At 54.9% G+C, this 20,823-nt stretch overlaps 1 long non-coding RNA gene across 3 annotated transcripts; it reads left to right on the top strand.

The window, feature by feature from the left end:
- Positions 1-8,823: 8,823 nt before the first annotated feature.
- On the top strand, positions 8,824-10,692 carry LOC106557684. 3 transcript variants are annotated; one of them, XR_005377425.1, is made up of 5 exons: positions 8,824-9,079; positions 9,401-9,483; positions 9,604-9,995; positions 10,286-10,472; positions 10,555-10,692. It is a non-coding gene; the product is annotated as an uncharacterized LOC106557684 (long non-coding RNA). The 3 variants fall into 3 exon arrangements; XR_005377424.1 differs by having other exon boundaries at positions 8,826-9,079; positions 10,286-10,440; positions 10,555-10,688; XR_005377426.1 differs by lacking the exon at positions 9,401-9,483 and having other exon boundaries at positions 8,888-9,079; positions 9,903-9,995; positions 10,286-10,440; positions 10,555-10,688.
- Positions 10,693-20,823: the final 10,131 nt, after the last annotated feature.

The raw sequence follows: 20,823 nt of genomic DNA on the forward strand, positions 1-20,823 counted from the left end.
GCAGCCCCCAGCAGGGCTGTCGGAGTCTAACACACTTTGGGGATTCTTCACCCCAGAAACACGGCCTGGAAGCTGCGCTGCTTTCGACAAGAGAGCAAAGCCCTCTCTGCGCCTCCCCCGCCCCACTTCCGGGCCTGGGGTACGAAACCCAGACGCCAGTCCCCACCTGCACCTGCTCATGTCAACTCTAGTGTGACACTGACACCGCTGTGGCCCCTCCAGGGAAGAAGTCACCGGCAGTATCGCTTGACTGCCTGCTGCCGACCCGGGGCCTGAATGACATTCTACCCCCGGACCTGCCAGAGCGTGGGCCCCAGCAGGGTCAGGAGCTCGGGTCCCGGAACGTCACAGCCTCCCCAGCCCCCCGAATGGCGCCCGGTCTGCGGCAGAGGATCAAGGAACGCCCGCCGAGGACAGAATGCCTAACCCCGCAGCTGCGTGTTGGGCAGGAAAGGCTCGGCCTCAGGGAGTGCGAGCAGCTTTGCCAAGGTCGCACAGCTAGCGGGGGGTGGGGGGGGGAGGGGTGCGACCCGGGGCTGCGTGGCTTTTGGATCCACCACCCTGGCCACTTCCCCGTGCCCCGCAGCAGGTGTGCCGGGAGGACCAAACGCCGAGCCGCCGTCTATTCCTGGAGCAAACGCGCACTGAGCACCCTCGGTGCAGGGTGCGCCCAAACACGACGGGCTTCCCGGCCTCGGCGGTCCTACGGCTGCTCTAACCGACTGCAACACACTTAGCAGCCTAGAGCCGCACGCACTGGTTCTCTTGCCGTTCCGAGGGTCAGAAGTCTGAAATGGGCCTGGCTGGCCCCAAATCAGGGAGCTGATGGAGCCGTCTTTCATCTGGAGGCTTCTATCTCCTCCTTGCTCAGCCTTGAGAGGCTGCTGCACCCCCTGGCTCACAGCCCCCTCCTCGGAGCTCGAAGCCCGCGGCAGCTTCAGGTGGACCCCCACGCTGACCACGCCCTTCCTTGCAGGGGGACCCCCGTGATTGCTGCTGGCCTCCCCCCGGGTCACCCAGGAGCATCCCCACCTCGAGATCTTTCACTTGATCCCACCTGCAAAGCCACTCACAGGTTCCCGGGCTCATGAGGTCGTCTCTGGGGGCCTGTGATTCTGCCTAGAATCGCGGAACGTCGCTGCCGTCACCGAAGACCACAGAACGAGGGGAGTTTGAACACCAGAAATGCATTTCCGTGCAGTGCTGGTGGCTGGGAGTCCGAGATCAGTGTGGGTGCCCATGAGGCGGGGTCTGGGGTGCTCTTCCTGGCTTGCAGACGGAAAAGTGGGAGCAGAGAGCCCTCTCGCCCTCCTCTTGTCAAGGCTTCATGTCCTACTGAATTAGGACCTCATGCCTATGACCTCATTTAACCTCAGTCACCGCTGAGACAGTCACATTGGGGTTGGGGCTTCAACATAGGAATCTGGGGGGACCCACTAAGTCCACAGGCCCCCACGTCCACCACGGCCCCAACACCCTGGGAGCCGCATTCCCAGGCAGCCCTGCCCACTGGTTGCCCTTTACAACATCCCTCCAGGGGTGTAGGAGCTTTCAAGTGTCCTCTTTACTCCTTGGCCCTCCTTGGGGACGTCCAGCAGCTGAGCAACAGAGTGGCCTCGGTGACAACGCTGTGTCCTCACTGAGCGCGCTCAGGGACTTGCACGTACTGAGCTCATGGCCACGCCTGAGTCCCTCTTTGTTCTTTCGTGGTTGTTGGTATTTTTTAAGTGCTTTATGGCAAACGGTAGTTTCTTCTGTGCTAAAAAAAAAAACACTAATAAAATACAGAATTAAAACAAAAAAACCAGGGCTTTCCTCAAGTCCAGTGCGTCCAATAGAATATCCTAGGATCATGGAAATGTCTTTACATCTGCAAGGTCCAGCCTGTAGCCACTCGCCACATGTGGCCAGTGTGACTGGGAAGATAATTTTTTTTTAAGATTTTATTTATTTATTCATGAGAGACACACGGAGAGAGAGAGGCAGAGACACAGGCAGAGGGAGAAGCAGGCTCCCTGCAGAGATCCCGATGTGAGACTCGATCCCGGGACTCTAGGATCACGCCCCGGGCTGAAGGTGACGCTAGACCACTGAGCCACCCGGGGCTGCCCTGGGAAGAGAATTTTAAATGGGATTGAATTTCTGCTCAAATTGAAACAGGCACAAGTACTGGTTACCACGTGGGACAGCGCAGCTCCGGGTGCTTGTGAGATTCCTGGGACCGTGAACACCCGGTAGGACAAACAAGGACTATTCCTTCTCCGGAGAATTTCTCCCCAGCATGTGAACACACCTGCATAAAAAAAAAAGTCTCGTGCAAAAAAACCCAAAGATTTCATTCGAAGAGCTATATCCCCATGCCCGCCTCCCGTGAGAGAGCAGGATGGGCTGGGCTGGAGGGTGCAGAGAAATGCCAGGAGGGCTCAGGGTGGTGGGGGGGGAGGTGAGGGTCTCTGGGCTGGCAGGTGGGTGATTGGGGTGGTGACTTCAGGGCAGATGACCCAGAGGACAGTGGGGAACTCACAACCATCATCCCTCCTGCCTCCCTTCCTCCTGAGCCCGAAACACAGCACGTTTAGTTTAAGGGGTTTTAGTAAAACCCTGAGCAGCACAAGTGGGGAAGATGTATAGAGGTCAGCATGGAGCTCTTAATTCCCGTGCAAATAAATCCGCTCACTCAGCACGCTCCGGGACATGGCACTCGGGTGGGGCACGGCAGACCAGGCCCCCGCTCTCCTCTGGGTCCTCCCGAAATCCTGGACCCCAGGGAAGGCGTTCGGAATGTGGGGAACCCTGGGGGAAGCTTCCGGGTGAGTCAACAACTTCGGGAAGCAGCTCCCCAAGCACCACGGCCTTCCTGCCCCCCCCCAGGTGCAGTGCCCCCCTTCCCTCATTTGTTAAAAGCTAACTGCCCCACGGTCCTCTCCCAGTCCTGCGTGTTTGTTCCGCCCGCCACTCCGTCACGTCTTACAGAGACCGTGGGACCCAGTCTCACCCTTGGTGTGAACAGGGGAGGAGGAGTCCTGCCCTGAGAGGGGAGAGCACAGACCTTCACCAGATCCAGTGAGGTGCCGAGTACTGGGGCGGAGCTCTTAGGTGCGGTCACACTTGGGTCTCCAAATCACCCTCCCACCGGGGAAGAGGACACTGAGGTATAGAGAAGCGAAGCACCTTGCCTGAGGTCTGACCACAAGGGAGCTGCGGGACTGGGATTCTGGAAGATTCTGGAGGATTCTAGAGTCTGGGTTGTGCTGCTTGCCACGTCCGGCACATCCTCCCGGGAGAGACAGATACCGCCACCCACACGAGCGGCTGGAAGAGTGGACTCGGGGCACAGAAAGGAGAGAGCGTAGGGGCAGGGCGGGAAGAGCTTTGGGCGATCGATCAGACGAAGCACAGGAGGTAGTTCGCTGCTGTAGGAACGGTGTGAATTCCTGAACAGCGTGCCCTGCGCTCCAGGGGGCTTTTGGAGTATCGTTCTTTCAAATTTGCAGCTTCCCAGTCAAGGGACACCACTGTTACCCTCTTGTTTTACAGGTGGAGAAATAGGCTCAGGATGGGACTCAATCAGTGAGGGGCGGCACAGGGCCTCAAACCCAGATCTCGAAGCTGGTGCTCTTCGTGGGCCCCCGCTTCTCTTCCTGGGTTGAGGAGCAGACGGGAGTGGGGCCGCAGCCTGGCCACGTCCCCATCGCTTCCGCCTGCCCCTGCAGTCACCGGGCCTCCCAAAATGCAGTCCTGTCGAGGCCTTCAGATCTCAGCCCCAACGGGGCCCACGGTCACTCTGACATTTCCCTCCCCCTCCTCATGTTGACAGGCACGCACCCTCCGTCCGTGCTGGCACCGAGGACAAGAGCGCCCCGGAGGGTCCGTGCCGCCTCTGACGCCGAGGGGTGCTGTAGGGGTGCAGCCTCTGAATGAGAGGGTGGTGGTGCGACGGCGTCTACCCCCTTCCAAAAGCAGGAGGCATGAGCCCAGAGCCTCCGAGGAAGGCAGGACACGTGGAGCGGGGGACCCGGGCCTTGTGAGGGGTGGGTCCCCACACGCCGGGCGAGGTTCCCAACAATCCTGGCATCACAGCCGGGTGGGTGCATCAGCCGCCCACCGCCCAGCCGTCCGCTTTCTCTGCACGCCCTCCCCTTGCGAAGACAAAAAAACAGGGTATTAAGGGCTTTTAAAAAAAAGACACGGGTTTAGAAGTCATAGTGACCTGAGCCAAATCTCAGCTCAGCCACTTACTTACGAGCCAGTTAACTTCTCTGACCTTCTTTATCCCTCCTGCATAAATCAGAAAACAAGGGTACCAACCCCGTGTGTTCATTAGAAACAGATCAATATGTGAGCGCTTGCCCTAAGGCTGCGCGCACGTCCCCACTTGTGCCGCGGAACGAGTCCTGTTTGGTCTCAGCCAGCCAGGGCGAGTCTTCTCTGCTTTGTCAAACGCTTGCTTTCCCAGCATCCCTCATAAGTAGGGGTAGTCGTGTGACTGTGACCCGGTTTTAGATGATGAGAGGAGAAAGGAGAAATTCTGCTGGGGCGCATCTGGGAACAATTCTCTTCCTGAATAAAAAGACCAGATCTTTAGGGGAGAAGGTCTTTGGTCTCAGCCCTCTTCTTCCTGCTGGGGATGCTGCATGCAAGGGCACGCCGTTTGGGGTTGCGGTAGCCACCTCGTAACAACGAGGCAACAGGCTGGAGGACACTTCCCTGAGTACATGAAGGGACAAAGCCTGGATCCTGACCCTATTGTTGAGCATCTAAACCTGCCCTAAGAGCACATATACCTGTTTAAGTGGATAGGTAAATACTCTTAGGGTTGAGTTTCCTATTGCTCGCAGTCAAAAGCATTGCTAACGCAAGGCGTTGAGGAGCAGTCCGGGAGCACGAGAGCAGCGAGTGAAAGCAGAGGGGCTCTGAAGCAGCGCTGGGTGTGACAGGCTGGCGGAGAAGACAGAGGGCATTTTTTCCAGAAGCGCCTTGTGAGTTGTGGTCTGGACCCCTTAAATATCCTATGAAAATGGAAGTACCTTTTGCTTATTTAGCTGTGTGCTCTGACTAGCCCGTACGGAGCCTTACAGAGCAAGAGGTTATTTGGATTACATTTGAAACCATAACTTGGATTCTTTAAAAAAAAAAAAAAAAAATCAGGACTGAAGAAGGAGCTAGAACCCAAAAAAGTTTACATGGTGATGGTCACATGCCTTATGTCAGGCCTTTTTATTTGGAATGATTTAAGGGGTATGAAATCAGTTTACTGGCAAAGAGACTAGAGAAAGGACATTAATGTCAGAGGAAAATATGCAAAAAGTCGAAAACGTAACTCTCGGAGAAGCGCACAGTGAGAACTCGTGAGAGTAGTCTTGTTCATGGCTAAGCAGGATGATGAGGTTGGTTCGGACGTGGTAGGAGAGACCCATCAAAAAGATACAAAACCGGTTCATGTCTTGTGTCCCACGGAGGGGGGGGGGGATAAACTGTGGTTATCTTTTCTATTGATCGCTAATCGGTTGTGTGTCTTCTGGAGGATCACTGTCAACTTCTCAATCTCCTATAGGTTAGCAGGTCACTATTCAAATGCGGGCTCAAAACAAGAGTCACGCAAAGTTGCATTAGAGAATCAGTTCGCTTTTCTCCGGGCATGTTAGACATGTTCTGGTTCGATTCTGGAAGAGCACGTAATAATCTTTCCCCCTCATTCCCAAGTTTGATTAATATCTCAAGACCATAAAAGGGAAAATATATGGTGATGCTCTGGGGCTCGTCAAGCCCTGAGGTCTGGTGCCTTACCTTTCATACTCATATACATGTAGGCACACACACGTGCACACACCTGGGTAGGAGAATTCCTCCTGGGTTGGAGTGTAATCCTGTTAAAACCCAGGCCCCATGCTGCCCGCTGATACATGGGTCCAATTTGGTTGCTACAGGGACGCCTGGGTGGCTCAGCGGTTGGGTGGCTCAGTGATTGAGCATCTGTCTTCAGCTCAGGGCATGATCCTGGGGCCTGGGGATCGAGTCCCACGTCGGGCTCCCTGCATGGAGCCTGCTTCTCCCTCTGCTTGTGTCTCTGCCTCTCTTTGTGTGTCTCTCATGAATAAATAAATAAAATCTTAAAAAAAAAAAGGATTTCAAAACTTAAAAAAAAACATGTGGTTACTACAACCACAAGTCAATAGAAGGCAGTTGAGTCATTACTGGTGTCTCTCAAAGAACATCAGAGGGTCCAGTTCGTGACCAACAACATGACGATGCCGACCACAACCACTGGAGACCTCACCTTCTGAAAGCTCCAGGCTTCTTCAGACTCACTGCCTGTTGAGTTATAGGCTCCCTCCCGTCCACCAAATCCCTATTCTTTTCATGTAGACAAACTCGGCTTCTCTGGGCAGGGCCTCCCCTCTCCCCTCCTGCCTCTCCGGCCCTATTTCCGTCCACTGCCCGTCTGATTCTGCGTTACCAACTCTGGGACGTGGTTGGCAAGGGCTAGTCCTCGATTCAGGGACCAGAGGAGCAGGAGCCGCGTCAGGAGGCGAGCATCAGCTCGTAGTAATACATCCCACTTACTACGAATGGTGCCTGCAACCCTGAACCAAAGAAGGCTCGGGCGGAGAGACCCCTCTGTGCACTGCGCACGCACACAGACACACGGGCACGCATGTGTGCACACACGCACCGTGAAGCCCCAGGCTGCTTGGGGTCCATGGCCTCTCACTCCCACGGCCCTGGGAAGGGCCCTAATGATTCTGTGCTCCCAGTTTTATCTCCATCTTCTCAGCGAAGGCCTCCAACAGCGTCAGCATCAGGCCACTCAGAACGGCATCGGCCCCCTCCTTCTCCAATACCTGGGGAAGAGCTACTGTGATATGAGGCATTTGGGGGATTTCCACCAGCCCTGTCTTTTGGGGTGCACACGGCACCCGTTCCCGATGGCTCATCTTGCTCTGTCGCTGCCAGGCTATGTCCTGGTGGAGCTCTGGGGCCGCCCTCCATCCTGTAGTGACCAGGCCATTTCCCATCTGACGCTGGCGTGTGGCCCTGGGGGGCCCGACGGGGCCATCACAGGTCTAAATGACATCTTACTTACCCACCTCGCACTGTTTGACCTCTGCTTCCTGTCCCACAGCTGGGAGGCCCCGACAGCCGGATCCGGGCCCCGGCTCATGGGCCCTGTCACGGGCCTGACGTGCCTCCCAGCCTGCCCGAGCCCCCTGGGCCTCTGCCACTCACCGATTTGGGGAACTGGGGGCTTATCTTTAAAGAGCAGATGGAGAAGTTCTCATTTTTTTATTAGAGCCATCCAGTCTGCATGGAAAAAGTAATCTGCTGGCAGCTGCTAGAAAAGCTATTTTAAATGCATTTCCCTAGATCCTCAGCTGTCCAATGGGGCTGGGTTTCTCTCCCTCTCCTCTCCTGGAACACGGCCAAGGGCTGGTGTCCTGCTCGTAGCTGGGGGGCCTCCTGCACAGAGGGAGACCCGCCAAGTCTTTGCCAGTGTCTCCTGGTTCGTGGCTGTCAGCTTCCAGCTGGCATGAGGACCAGGTGCCTGGTGCCCGGAGCCCAGGACAGGCTCCCGTGGACACTCCGTGCCCACCGGCTGGGATCCTGGGAACGAGGGGAAACTAAGTGCTCCCTTTCAAGCCCACCCCCCCCCCCGCCCATCCATGACCTGCACTGTCCTCCTTCCAATAAGCATCCTTTGAACTCTACCATCCCCAGGCACTGGCCTCCATGGCGATATTGCAGTAGCTGAGTGGATGAGGTCCTGTCCTCATGGGGCTCACCTTTGGTGTGGAGGAAGAGGGAGAAGCAGCCCACAAGTACACATGTGCATGGAGAAAGGGATCTCCAAGGGCTGTGTGGATGCAGCAAAGTAGGGTGATGGGATGGGTGATGGCTGCTGGTCCGGGAAGGCTATGTGAGCCTGGGGATCGGAGTGGGCCTCTCGGAGGAGGGACCAGCCAGCTGAGATGCAAAGGAGCTGGCCGTGTGACGACCCGGAGGGATGGGTTCCGTGCTGCAGGACCTGCACGTGTACAGGCCCTGGGGTGCCCATGGCTCAGGAAGCCCAGAGTGGCTGGAGGAAGGTGACAGAGGTGGCGTGTGACAGATGAGGGCGGGCACGGGACAGGAACCTGGTATCACTCTGCAGAGACAGCCGAACCCGAGGGGACTTGGCCTGCCCGTGATGTGACAGAGATGGCTGGAGGCAGGCAGCGTGTGCAGGACGCGTGAGAGCCCTACTGGCAGGGCTGGAGAAGCGGGATGGTGGCTCTTAGTCTGGGCTCCCCAAGCACCGACCCTGACACAGGCCAGGAAGCAGTTTCTCTGGGAGTACCTCCCAGGGAGCACAGGGGCGGGGGGAGTGGGGCTGAGCAGGGAAGGGAGGACAGTGAGTGGAGGCCACTACTGTGGGCACCAGGTTCCCCTGCCCTGGCGACCCCGAGGGACTGTGCAGCTCAGGGGCCCCTGGGAGGAGGAGCCTGGTCTATGAGAGGTTATCCTCCTCCCAAGGGGCGAGGAACAGCCGGAAGGCTGATGAGAAAGGAGGAGGCTGGGGAAGGGGTGAGGCTCAGGATTCTAGGAGAGGTGGCCTGAGGAGGAAGCTGCAGGCCCGAGGTCTGCCTCCTGAGCCTCCTGAGCCCAGCCTCAGGGTCCCCGTACACTGTGTGCATTTCCCCCAGGGGACCCCACGCCAACGAGGCCCAGGGCAGTGTTTGTTTAATAAATAATTAAAAGAAATAGCAAATCAAGAGAACCCAGGTCTAGGCTGCGTGCTCTTCAAACAAGACACACAGAGAGAGCCACCCTATCCTCCAGACAAGTGGTTCTCAACCCCTTTCTGGAGTGGTTGTCTCCCCAGGGGTGGGGGTGGGGCTGCAGCCAAGGGCCTGAGGCCAGGGACGCCGCCAAACATCCCACAACACACAGTGCGGCCCCCGCCAGAAAGAACAGCCAGCCCAAATGTCAATGGTGTGGTTGGGAAACGCCACTCTACTGGAAAGATGAATGTTCCAGAATGTTCCAGAAACACAGACTGGCCTCCTATCACCCGGAGACTGCTTGGCCTCGTGACCCCAGGGTAAGTCACCTGCTCTGTATGCCTCCCTCCCTCTACCTGCAGCCAGGACACTTCCCATCCATGGTTTTCTCCCCTGACTCTTTCCAGGGCAAACAGAACCCTTACAGGAATGAGGCTTTATAAATAAAGGCCCGATGTTATTTCACTGCCTCGAAATCCAAGGGAGGGGAAAAAGGTCACCTCCGGCCCAAGGCTGAAAGAGCTGCCTCATTTCTTTCTGGAAACAATCTGCTCTTAAGCCCTAGCCAGGAGGCCGAGCTCTGAGCATCCTGCCCCACAAGGTCAAATCCGTTTGAATGCGGCTGTCTCTCTTCTTCAAAGAGTTGGCAGTCCCGGCTCCCCGAGCGCAAGCCTTTTCAGGAGGCGCTCAGAGTGACGAGGCGATTCAGCTGTTACCTGCACAGGTAACCTTCTTGGGAGGGAGTGCGATGTCTCCTCTCAAATAGATCTGAAAAGCCTCCGTCAGGCAACTCTTCCTAATTGTTCTGGCACTTTTCCCTGGCTTGCCGGGTTTTCATCTAAAGACGTCCCTGAAAGCCCAAGACAAAGCTGAGTCTCCCGGCCAACCTCACATTTGCTGACCCTGCGCTCAAGGACCACAGGCCTCGAGGGGTGGCTCTTGAACTGGGAGGATTTAAACCACATAAGGAAAGTATTAAACCCAAAGAATGCAATCATCTTGTCCCATTGGAGACACCCCGTCGATATTTGTACGCAGATAAATCATGCGTTGGCCAGAAGGATGGGTAAGGGTGGGAAGCAACGATAAATCATCGTGTATTTCTCCTTAACCCTTGTGTTCTTGAGCAAACTGTCTCCCCAGGCTCTGTCACCAGCATTGGCAGCTGAGGCAGCAAATCCCAGCCTTCTTTCCAGGGCTTCTGTGTAAGCTCTGCTGGAACTTCTAAATGCCCGGGTAGGGACTGACTTCTAAAATGCTCACCCCATTTAGCCTATGTGTGTTGGGAATGACTGAGTGGGGGTGAGGGTGTCCATCGTGGGTCAAGGGCCCCACCGCTGGGGTCCAGTGGCCTGGATTAGAGTCTGGCTCCTGGTTAGGCACCTGCTGTCTTGAGGCACTTAGGCAAGTGAGAGGGAGCCAGGTAAGAGGCTTGACAGCCTGGACACTTAGATGCAGAAAGAACAGAGCAGGAACCAGGGCTCCCATGCAACAGGTTTCAAATCCTGGCTGTACCCCTCTCTTAGGTGTGCAACCCTGATCACAGGACAGCTGCTCTGAGGCTCCGTGTCCTCATCTGTGAGACGGGGATCAGCCCTTCGGCTCGGCGACCTCATGCCTGCAAGAGTCCGCTCCACAGGCCTGTCCAAATACGCGACTGTGGGGCCGAAGGCCCTGGTCTGTAAGCAACGGGGATGCGTTCGCAGGATGGAGGTGTGAGATGCATTCCCGAGAGGCATTTTATTTCTGTTGGATGATGAAATGATAACCAAGGGTACTTTATGTCTCTCTCCAGGCTGCTGAGAAAACACGTTGTACCTAGAAAAAGTTGGCCTCGAGGGCCTGGGAGATGGAGTCCAGACCCACTTCCTGTCCTGAGTGGGTCCCTTGCATCCTCTGCTCCTGATGGTCACAGCTTTCAAATAAAAAGACTGAAAAAAAAAATAGGATCTACTTAGTTGGGGTTTTGAGGGTTTTTTGTTTGTCTGTTTGTTTGTTTTAAAGATTTTATCTATTTATTCATGAGAGACACACAGAGAGAGGCAGAGACACAGGCAGAAGGAGAAGCAGGCTCCATGCAGGGAGCCCGATGCGGGACTTGATCCCAGGACCCCGGGTCACACCCTGAGCCGAAGGCAGATGCTCGACTGCTGAGCCACCTGGGCATCTCCGGGGAGATCTTGAGTTTTGGTGACTTGATCTGGAGAAGCCCCCACCTGCACCCCGTGACCCAGCTTAAGGGGGTGGTGTGGGGCCAGTCGGTCACCTAGCAAAGGACAGCCAAAAGGAGTCATGGGCTTAAAAAAAAAAAAAAAAAAAGGAGTCGTGGGCTTGAACACAGGAAGAACATGAGGCCCGGAGAGGGAGGACAGGCCCACGCTCACCCCACTAAGCCAGGGTGCTGCCAGACTGCAGCCACGTATATGAAGATGGATTATTCCTGGATGTTCTGCGATCATTCATTGGTTCGCTCGCTCATTCTATGGAGGTGAGGGTGGGAGCGACAGCCCTGGTGGGCCTGTGACCCCACCTGTGACTCAGCCACTCATGCCAGGAGCCACAGGGATAAAGCATAACGGCTGTCCCCCTCCGCCACTGTGCTACGTTGGAGTGAACCCCCCCACGGCCCGGCCTTCCCCTTGGGAAGTGTGTGCAGGTCTCCTTGGGGTCTCCTGCCTGCCAGCCTGAGCTGGCCCCCCATGGTTTCCCCTTTCCACATTCCTTCCAAGATGAGGTCACTTCTTGTTTCAGCTCATCTTGAAAGGAGTCCTTTCTTTTAAAACGTTGGTGCTCCCACCTTCCTTTTGCCTGCTCTGACCTCCCGGGGGAAGGGCCAGGTCTCAGCCCCTTTCTCATGGCCTCAAGCCAGCGGAGGGACAGGACCGCCTGTCTGCCGGGTGGCCGAGCGCAGAGGGCCACAAGTGTGCATCACACCTCGCCGTGCCCCCCCCCGGCAAACACGACCTGCGGGCCAGGTATGGGTCCACGTGCAGGGGACACCGCAGGAACTGACCGCACAGGTACACTTCCATCTGGCCACCTTCCGGCCTCCATTCCCTGGGGTCAGACAGCCCTGCTTTGACGAGCCAGCACAACCTCCAGATGGAGCGGGTCCGAGGCCTCGCTCTGGGTGGAATCCTGTGCTCCTCTCCACTCGTGGACAGTTTTCCATCGAATGTGGATCTCTCGGATTTGACCTACGACAGGATGGCAGCAGAGAGCTCACCCGGGATGGCCTGGCTAAGGAGGACCCCTCAAGTCTCCCAAGCTGTGGGAGGACAGGAGATTGATATTTAGGGAAAGGCCGACTGTGTGGAACCCAGCACTCATCCTGGTGCCTCTCATTGGGCCCGAGAAGGCCTTACACTCTATCCTCCATCGCTTTTCTCAAAATTACTCTTCCGACTTTGATATACATCCTTCCTCCCGATGCCTTCTTGGTTCTCTTTACCCAGTGCTGTTGCATGACGGGACAGCGGAGGGGGACCCCAGTCACAACACCTGCTAGAAGCCTGTTACCGCGCCACGCGTATTTTCATGAATTATTTAGTTTAACCTTCCCATCGGCCTTGAGGGATTTTATTAAATCTCCATCATACACGTGGACCGCTGTGTGATTGTCATGCGGCACTTACCGCTGTCGGAAACGTTCCTGCTTTTTTATTTGACCTCCTCTTGTCATCTGTTTCCTCGGCTAGACCGTGGTAGGCTCCTTGAGGGCAAGTGTCCTATCTTTTTCCTGGCTGGGTCTCCAAATCCAGAACAGTGCCTGGCACGAAGGCAGTTCTCAGTAAAGATCAGATGAATGCAACAGGGTGAAGGAGAGCTAGAGGGTCATACCCAGGCTTCTCTAGCTGAGACGAACGTGGTAGCGCCGTGTGCCCCTAACTCTTCTCTCTATCCCTCTCTCTCTCTCCATTCTCCCCACTGGAGCCCTTGAACCTGTGGTTCTCAGCCCTGCTTGCACATGAGCACCACCTGGGGAGGTTTGAAAACCCACTGCTCCTCAGACCACGTCCTATCCACAGAGTCAGCCTTGTCGGGTGGGTCCCAGGCACCCACGCTTTCAAAGCTCCCCAGGTGATTCCAACCTGGGGCGAGGGCTGAGGACCAGTGACTCACACTTCCACTGTTGAAAGTGTCGTCATGGGTGACCTGCTTCCCTGGGCTCATTCCCCAAAAGTACCCACGAACGAATCCATCAGCTCTGCCGAGATGCCCTCCTGCAACTTTACCAACGGGGAGAAGGACCCTGGAGGAGGTAAAGCCCCGTCTCCTTTCAGGAGGCCAAACCTCATCCCGGCGCTTCCCTATTTATAGACCCTTCCAGGGCCATAGAGGCATCTTTATGTATCTAGGGCTTTTCAGTATTCTAGAAATATTGAAACCTGGGCATGGACGGGAAGCTCTGGAGCACAGGCGGGGAGGGAGGGTGGAGTAGCCTGGAAGGATGCTCTTTCGGTTGGGAAAACAAAGGCCCAAGCCGTTCCCCACGCCTTCCTCATGAGTGGCAGGTCTGGCGTGAGCAAGGGTTTGTGTCCAGAATGGGCTGAAAGTTCCTGCACATGGTAAAAGCTGCCACTTGCCAAGCGGGTTGGAGGCTGTGCTGAGCGCTGCCAGAGCAGCATCACGGAAACAGCCTCCCCATCATCACCGGCTGACGGGCGAGGACGCTGAGGCTGGAGCAAGTCCATCTCACACGGGCCGGGAGCCGCCGCACACATTCCAGCCTGGCTCTCTGACACAGAGCCTGCTCTTGAAACCTGCTCCGCTCAGAGGGTCCAGGGGGTGGGCTCTTCCATTCGGCAGCATCTCTGGCCTCTACCCTCTAGGTGCCTGGAGCACCTCCCACCCGGGTGTGACAACCCGACCTGTCTCCAGACATTGCTGAGTGCCACTGGGGGCGGGACAGGATGGCCCCCTGGGGAGGGACTGGTGTAGATAGACTGTCTCGGGACACCCTGGTCTCATTGGTCTTGGGGGGCCTTTACTGGCCTAAAGCAGCCACCCCACTGCTGCCTACTGGGCTGAAGAGCACAGTGTCACTGTTCCTGGCACCACCACCCCCACCGGCTCCCTGCAGCTAGCTCTTCCCATTTCTTGCTGGCCTCACAGTACTGTCCACAGCCAACGGGCAGAAGGAGGAGATAAGCACTGCTCTGAGGACCCCCCACATCTCCCCGGCTGCCTCTGCCCCTGGCTCGGCACTCCCCGCCCCTGCCCCTCCAGAACACGCCCCCATCGCTGGTGCTCCCATGCTCTGGACAGGGCGTCCTGCTCCCCTAATTTCCCCCGTGGCTTCTGGCTCTCCTCCCAAACCGTGGCTCCGGGACAGCACTGTCCACCTGTTTCTCTGCTGAGCGTGGGGTCTGTACGCGGGAGGCCCTCTGCCAAGGTTTTTCAGTGGATGCGCTAAGGAGAGAGGGGAAAGGACCACTTTGAAGGCTCGTGCCCCCGGAGCACATGTTGGCCTTTGTCCAGGGCAGGTGGGCGAGCCTGACGGTTGTGCGGCAGGGATGCCTCTTTATCGGGGTTCTATCGGGGGGTTACGGTGTAAACGTTCAGCAGTCAAGGTTTGAGTGACAATTTGCACTTTGGCAGGGCCAGGCGGGTGTGACGACCAGAGGCCGGAGGGTCCCTGAGGGTTGGCTTCATTCCTTCTGGCCTCCTCCCGGCCCATCTACGCAGATGATGTCCCGAGGCCAGCCCTAGAGGATGCCCTGGCTTTGGGCTTAGCCACCTAGACCCATGGTGCTATTTTCTGACTTGAAGAAGATGGGGGGTCGGGGTTCATAACTGGTGAGTGGCCCAGCCAGTGTGAGAAACAACTCACTTGTGGGCACTCCTGTCCCAGCCCCTCCAGGCTCCAGAAAATGTCTTCAGATTCATCCCCAACAACAGGCTGGGTCAAGCGTAGGGGAGGCCAGTGGGGCCACCTCCCCTGGCCTCGGTTTGTGCATCTGGCAAGTGTGGTAATCTTTCCCCCAACACATATGCACACACACATACGCATCTGCATGCATAGCCAGGCACACGTACACACGTACACGCAGGCAAAAGCACACACTTACACACACACAGAGTAGGCTCGAGCCTGGCGGTGGCTGGCACACTTGCTGTCTAGACAGGGCCGGGAGCTGAATGGTCTCCTGTGGGAGGCAGGCAGCTGGGAGCTGCACACATGCACGCACACTCATGCACACGCGAGCACACGGGGAGGGTTTAGCGATGCTTCATTAATTGACGATCACTGTCAGATGCAAGTCCAGAGCATTGAGGGCTGGACGATCATTCCTGCTCTTTGGATCCCCAGCATTAAATCATCATTGGAGTTAAGGAAAACGTGGCCCTCGGTGCTCGTCCTCGCCCCTTCCTTGGTGGGGGTGCCAGTCCGCAGGCCGGGGCGCTCCTCCCGCCTGCCGCTCTGCAGGTAGCTGGCAGCCAGCCCGAGGTCCGGATTCCGGGCCGCGAGGGTCTCCTTCGCAGCCCCCAGAGGCCGTCTCAGACAGACAGGAAGGAGGGGACGGGCGGGCGGCTGCCAGAGCCGCCGGCTGCTCCCTTAAAATATTCCAGTCACATCGCCGACGGCGAAGCCGTAACCCGGGTGCATTGTAACAGAGGGAGAATTTCATTTTGTTTTTGAAATGCTGTTATTACACACTCGGGAAACCCACAAAGGCACCTTGGCAGGACAGGATCAAATAAATACCTGAACTCAGAGGCGGCAACATTTACTTAGCAAATGACATTTTAATGCTGTGAGTCGAATTTACATACTAATTAAAATTTCCCTTTAAAACATGGAGACTTTTGGCCTCTCCGCCTACCCACAGTGACAAAGATTAAAAGATTTTTTATTACGTCCTGTCAAACAGAGCTCACTGGGAACGGTGGGCGCGCGGCCACACCATCCCCGATCGCCTCCCGGGCACCTCCAGCCTCCTGGCCTCCACCTGCCGCCTGCCTGCCGGGCTGGGGTCCAGGACCCTGCTCCTTTGAGCTCTCAGGAGCTGAGATGGGTGCAGGGAGAGACTATCTGGCTCAATGTCTGGTTCAGTGCTGCCAGGGAACATGTTCCTGGTCTTTGGTGGTCCTGGCACAACTTTTAAAAAATGCAATAGCCACCCTGCAGGGGAGACACTGGAGGTTTTATTTTGTTTCAGCCGGTAACCAGGCTGCTGCACCTGGCGAGTGGGAGAGGGCGCTGGCATATCCAAGGGTGTCCCTTCTCTGTTTGCCTTCCCTCCCAAGGTTCCTGCTGACTGCAAGGTGCGGTTCTTTGAGCAGCAGCCCCTTCCAAGCACTGGACATATATGGGGTCCCCGATGGAGCCCCGTTTCCACCGGAGGCCACCCTGACCTTCTATCCGCTCATGTGCCAGAAATGCCTCCTTTCTTGCCTGTTCTGGGGCTACCCCTGACACCCTGCTCAGTCATTTGATGAATATGTATTAAATACCTAGAGTGGTCAAGCAGCATCCCAGGAAGACTGGCAAGAGCCCTGCGGCCTGGAAGCTTGCCCGTCGGCCAGGGAGACAGACGTTATCCCAACAGGACAATTCCGGAGAACAGCAAGTACTCTGATGACCGCAGGAATCGGTGCGTGAGTCCTGGCCCAGGCTCACACTCTCTGTCTCTCTGCATATTAACTCGGTCAGGCCTCACAACAACAACTCACGGGGCAACTCACATCCCACATGACCACCCCTGTCATTTCGCAGATGAGGAGACAGAGGCATGGGTACTTTAAGTAACTTGCCCAAAGCCACACAGCGCCTTGGTGGCAAAGTACACGCTGAACTCACCAAATTGAGCCCCAAAATGCGTCTTTGACTCCCTCCCATAGGTACTCAAGGAAAATAAAGCAGGTTGTCCGTAGAGTGAGCGGCTGAACAATAGGTCTGCTTTATTTCCTCTGAGTTATTATTATTTTAGGTAAACCTTGCTCCGTCTGGCTTCTTTCACGCAACTGTACATGCACGACATTCCTCCGTGGTGCGGGGCGTGAGCCCGAAGTTCACCATAACGCACTCTTTCTAAGGGGGCACACATCGCGTCGCTGTCGGCGTGGGGCTGTCACAGGCCAGAGCCCTTGTGCATGGCTTCTGTGCCATACGGATGTGTGTCTGTTGGGTCTCCACCCAGGACTGGAACGGACGGATCCTAAGAAATACGTACGTTCAGTTTTATTGCCAAAGCGTTCGGCCAAGTTGAGCCAGTTTACACTCACATCAGCAAGCAATTACTCCACACTTTAGCCCACACCTGGTGTTGCCTTGAGTTTTCAGTTTTAGTAACTCTGGTTGGCGTGTAGACTACGTTACTCTTACGTTACTTTATTTTGTGTTACCCTAATGCATAATGAGATATTGACTGGCAGCTGGAATGTTCCCTTTTTGTGGAGTATCTTCTTTCTTGTTTTTTTTTTTTTTTCTTGCTGTTTTGTAGGAGTTTGTTATATATTCCGAATATCCAAGTCCTTTGTTGAATGTCCGTGCTGGGACTATCCTGTCCTACCCTGTGGCCTGTAGGTTCCTCTCTCACTGGTTTCTCTGGCTAGATAGATGGTCTTAATTTTAACTTTATTTTAAAATAGTTTATGGGACGCCTGGGTGGCTCAGCAGTTGAGCATCTACCTTCGGCCCGGGGCATGATCCTGGGGTCCCCGGGTTCGAGTCCTACATCGGGCTCCCTGCATGGAGCCTGCTTCTCCCTCTGCTTGTGTCTCTGCCTCTCTGTGTGTGTGTCTCTCTCATGAATAAATAAATAAAATATTTTAAAAATATAAAAATAAAATAGTTTAGCACTCTTTTCTCTTTGGCCAGTGCTTTTTTGTGTCCTGCTTTGAGAATTCTTTACTTACCCCAAGACATAAACATCACTTCCCCTGTTTCTGTTTTGAAGCATTATGCTTTTGACTTTACATTTATAAAGACTCTTGGAATTTGCTTTTTGCATATGATGTGAGGGAGGAGTCAGAGAAGGCCAGAGCCCACGCTGGGCCAGGGGCAGGTCAGCATGGATTACAGTGAGGGCAGCAGAGAGAAAGCAGGCTCTCCCTTGGAAGCCCTGGAAGCCACTGAAGGAAGAGCGGGCAAGACATGGCTAAATGAGGTTTAGACAAGATGGCCTGAACTTCTAGGTGGACAGCAGTGTGAGATCAAAGGATCTGGAACATTTGCACACCAGCAGGCAGCCCTCAGGCACTTGTGAGCACATCAAGCCTATGTCCTATTTGACCCACTGGTGACCCATCCTCCCCTAGGACCCTCCTGGGCCTCCCCGACCCTGGTTCTCTCCTCTCCTTCTCCACTCTAGGAGGGCTCAGCCTGGTCCCTTCTGGGGACCCATGCACACACTGTCCCACCTCTGCTCTGTCCTGAAAAACCAGTTAATCCCCTTACTCCAGTATCTTAGGATTCACCTGAACCCTTTCCTCAGTCTCTTGCCTGCTTCCTAAAGTCCCTCTCTCACTCCTGACTATTTTTACTGACCCAGCAGCTGACTTCTCTTCCCTGAAGGAAACAATCAATCTGCCATGAGGGAGGTGGAGTGCCTCCCTCTCCAGGTGGTATCAGCCCCATGCCCAATATGTACCCATCCATGAAGTTGCCCGAAGATGTTCCCCTAGGGACTCAGTCTGAGAAGGGTGTCAGTGGGACCCCTGTGGAAGCTGCCAGCAAGTGTTAGATGCTGAGACTCTATGCATCTGGCCCATATGCCTGTGATGCATCTCCATGGAAGGAGCTGGGGGCCGCAAGTCCCAACTGCCTTTCCACCTGCAGATGAGACCCTCACAGCCTCGCTTCAGAGGAGGGGCCACTTCTGTTCAACCAAGAGACACGTCACAGTAATAGACATCCAGAACGGGGTCCTCTGCTTTGGCCAAAAAGACAAAGCCTTCAACCATTAAAATAATTTCACATCCATCCCCATCTGGTCTCACCTCTAGCATCCTCCCATGGAAGGTGAGCTCCAGACTGGGACCATGTGCTAGAAAGGAATGTAGGTTTTCTGGTCTCAGAGCACTCTCCCCACACCACCCCCAACACGCACACAATCCAGAATACTCCATTCCTCCTGAACATAGTTTTCTTGATTGCTGTTCTTAAAAATATAGGTCTTGCATTAGGGATTAGAATTTTCCAGCAGTCACATGGATAATGAGAACCAGCTGAGAGTCTGTTTTGGAAAAATTAAAGACCACAAGGAAAGGCTCTCCAAAACACAAAACCAAAAGAATGTTCCTGTCCCATAAGTCAGATACCCACGGATATGCTGTTTATCTGTTTGTTTTTACTTAGAGGAGTGCTTTAGAAGAGCAAGCTCTCTCGTGGGAGGATTTGCAAATGTGATGAGTGGGGGCAGATGTAGCATTGTTTAAGTGTCTGAAAGTATTGTCTTCTCTGTCAAAGCTGTGGAGCCCTATTCTGGTTGTCTGTTGCTGCATAACAAATTATCCCAAGCATCATGGCTTCAAACAGCAACTTATTATTATGTACTAGCATTCTGTGGGTCAAGTGAATAAGGTGCAGTGGGGATGCACATGGCTAGGACCTGGGCTGGGCTAACTCAAATGGCTGGGAGCTGGCCCAGCATCTCACCCTTGCTCTCTCTGCATGACTCCAGGTAGATAGCTTGGGCTTCTTCATAGCATGGTGGCCTCACGGAGTGGCTCAGAGCTCCATAAGGAAGAAGGTGGGAGCTGGCCATCCCCTTGGAAGCAAGGTCTGGAGCTAACAAAGCATCTTTTTTTCACCCAAGTGGTCAAGCCAGTCACAGACCAGCCCAGATTCAAGTGGGGGCAACATGGACTTAACCTTCCGTGAAAGGAAAGTTAGATCATTTGTAACCATCTTTGGTTACCACAACCCTAAACCTTATGGTACCTGGGAACTTCAAGGCTTGAAATTCCAAATGACAAGAATCAAACCAAAAATAAATAGGATGTTCCAGGTGGATCAAAGAAATAGAAAGTAGAAAATGCAACACGTTGCTGCTCTAGGTCTCAGGGGAAAATCAAAGCCATTTATTCACACAAGCTTTTGCTTATTCACCCATTTGTTCAATAAAGGGAAGACTTACTATGTGCAAGGCACTGTCCCAGGTGCTGGACATACAACAAACAAGCCAGACAGGCCCGCCTTGCTATCACAGAATTTACAAACAATTGTCAGGAGGGGAAGACATTAAACACATAATTACAAAAATCTTTAACTAACGAAAGGCAACATCATGGAATCCTAAAAACATAGTACCCAGGCAGGAGGGTCAGAAGAGGTTCTTCCGAAGGAAGGCTGTGGACATAAAATGGATGTAAAGAACCAGCTGGAGTTTTCTGGGTGAAGGAAGGTGAGGGAAGAGGGACATTCCCAGCACAGGAAGCAGCCGGTGCAAACACTCAGAAGCAGAAGGACAGGGAGGAGACCAAGTGACCAGAGCACCAGAGCACAAGAGGGGAGTAAGGTGGACCGGATGTGTCTTGGACCTGACTGTGCAGCTTGCTAAGGATTTTGTCCCATCACAGGGACGATGGTAAGCTCTTGGGAGATTTTAAGTGGAGAGGGACCTGGCCAGATGTGGGTCCTCTAAGCTCACCCTGAGGGCTCGGGGAAGAAGCTAGGAGACCAGGGAGGGATTGGCAAGAGTTGTCCAGGTGGAAGGCAGCAGGGACTTGCTCCAGGCAGGTGGGCTGGAAGTGGAGCACATTCAGAAGGTAGAACTGACTGTCCTTGGTGACGACACAGAGCCTGGTCATGGGAGGGTCGCTATTAATATGGATGGAAATAGAGGACAAATGAGTGAATAATGGACCGGGTGTCACTCATGAGGTAGAGGCTTCAAGGTGGACCCCCGGGTGAGGAGTTTGAGCTCTGAAGTGGGTTTTGGACCTGTGGGTGAAGCAGCGCAGCAGGAGAGAAAAGAGGGAGAGTGAGGTCACTTTAGACTCAGTGAGCTTCTGGTGTCCAAGGAGCATCCACCTCTCCCTTCTTGGATGAGGCTCTCTCTCGGGGGTCCGGGGGGTCACTAGGTGCTTTGTTTCTGGGCACCAGCCCTGGGACAGA

Source organism: Canis lupus, chromosome 24 (genome assembly GCF_011100685.1).
Source record: "Canis lupus familiaris isolate Mischka breed German Shepherd chromosome 24, alternate assembly UU_Cfam_GSD_1.0, whole genome shotgun sequence".
Taxonomy (NCBI): domain Eukaryota; kingdom Metazoa; phylum Chordata; class Mammalia; order Carnivora; family Canidae; genus Canis; species Canis lupus.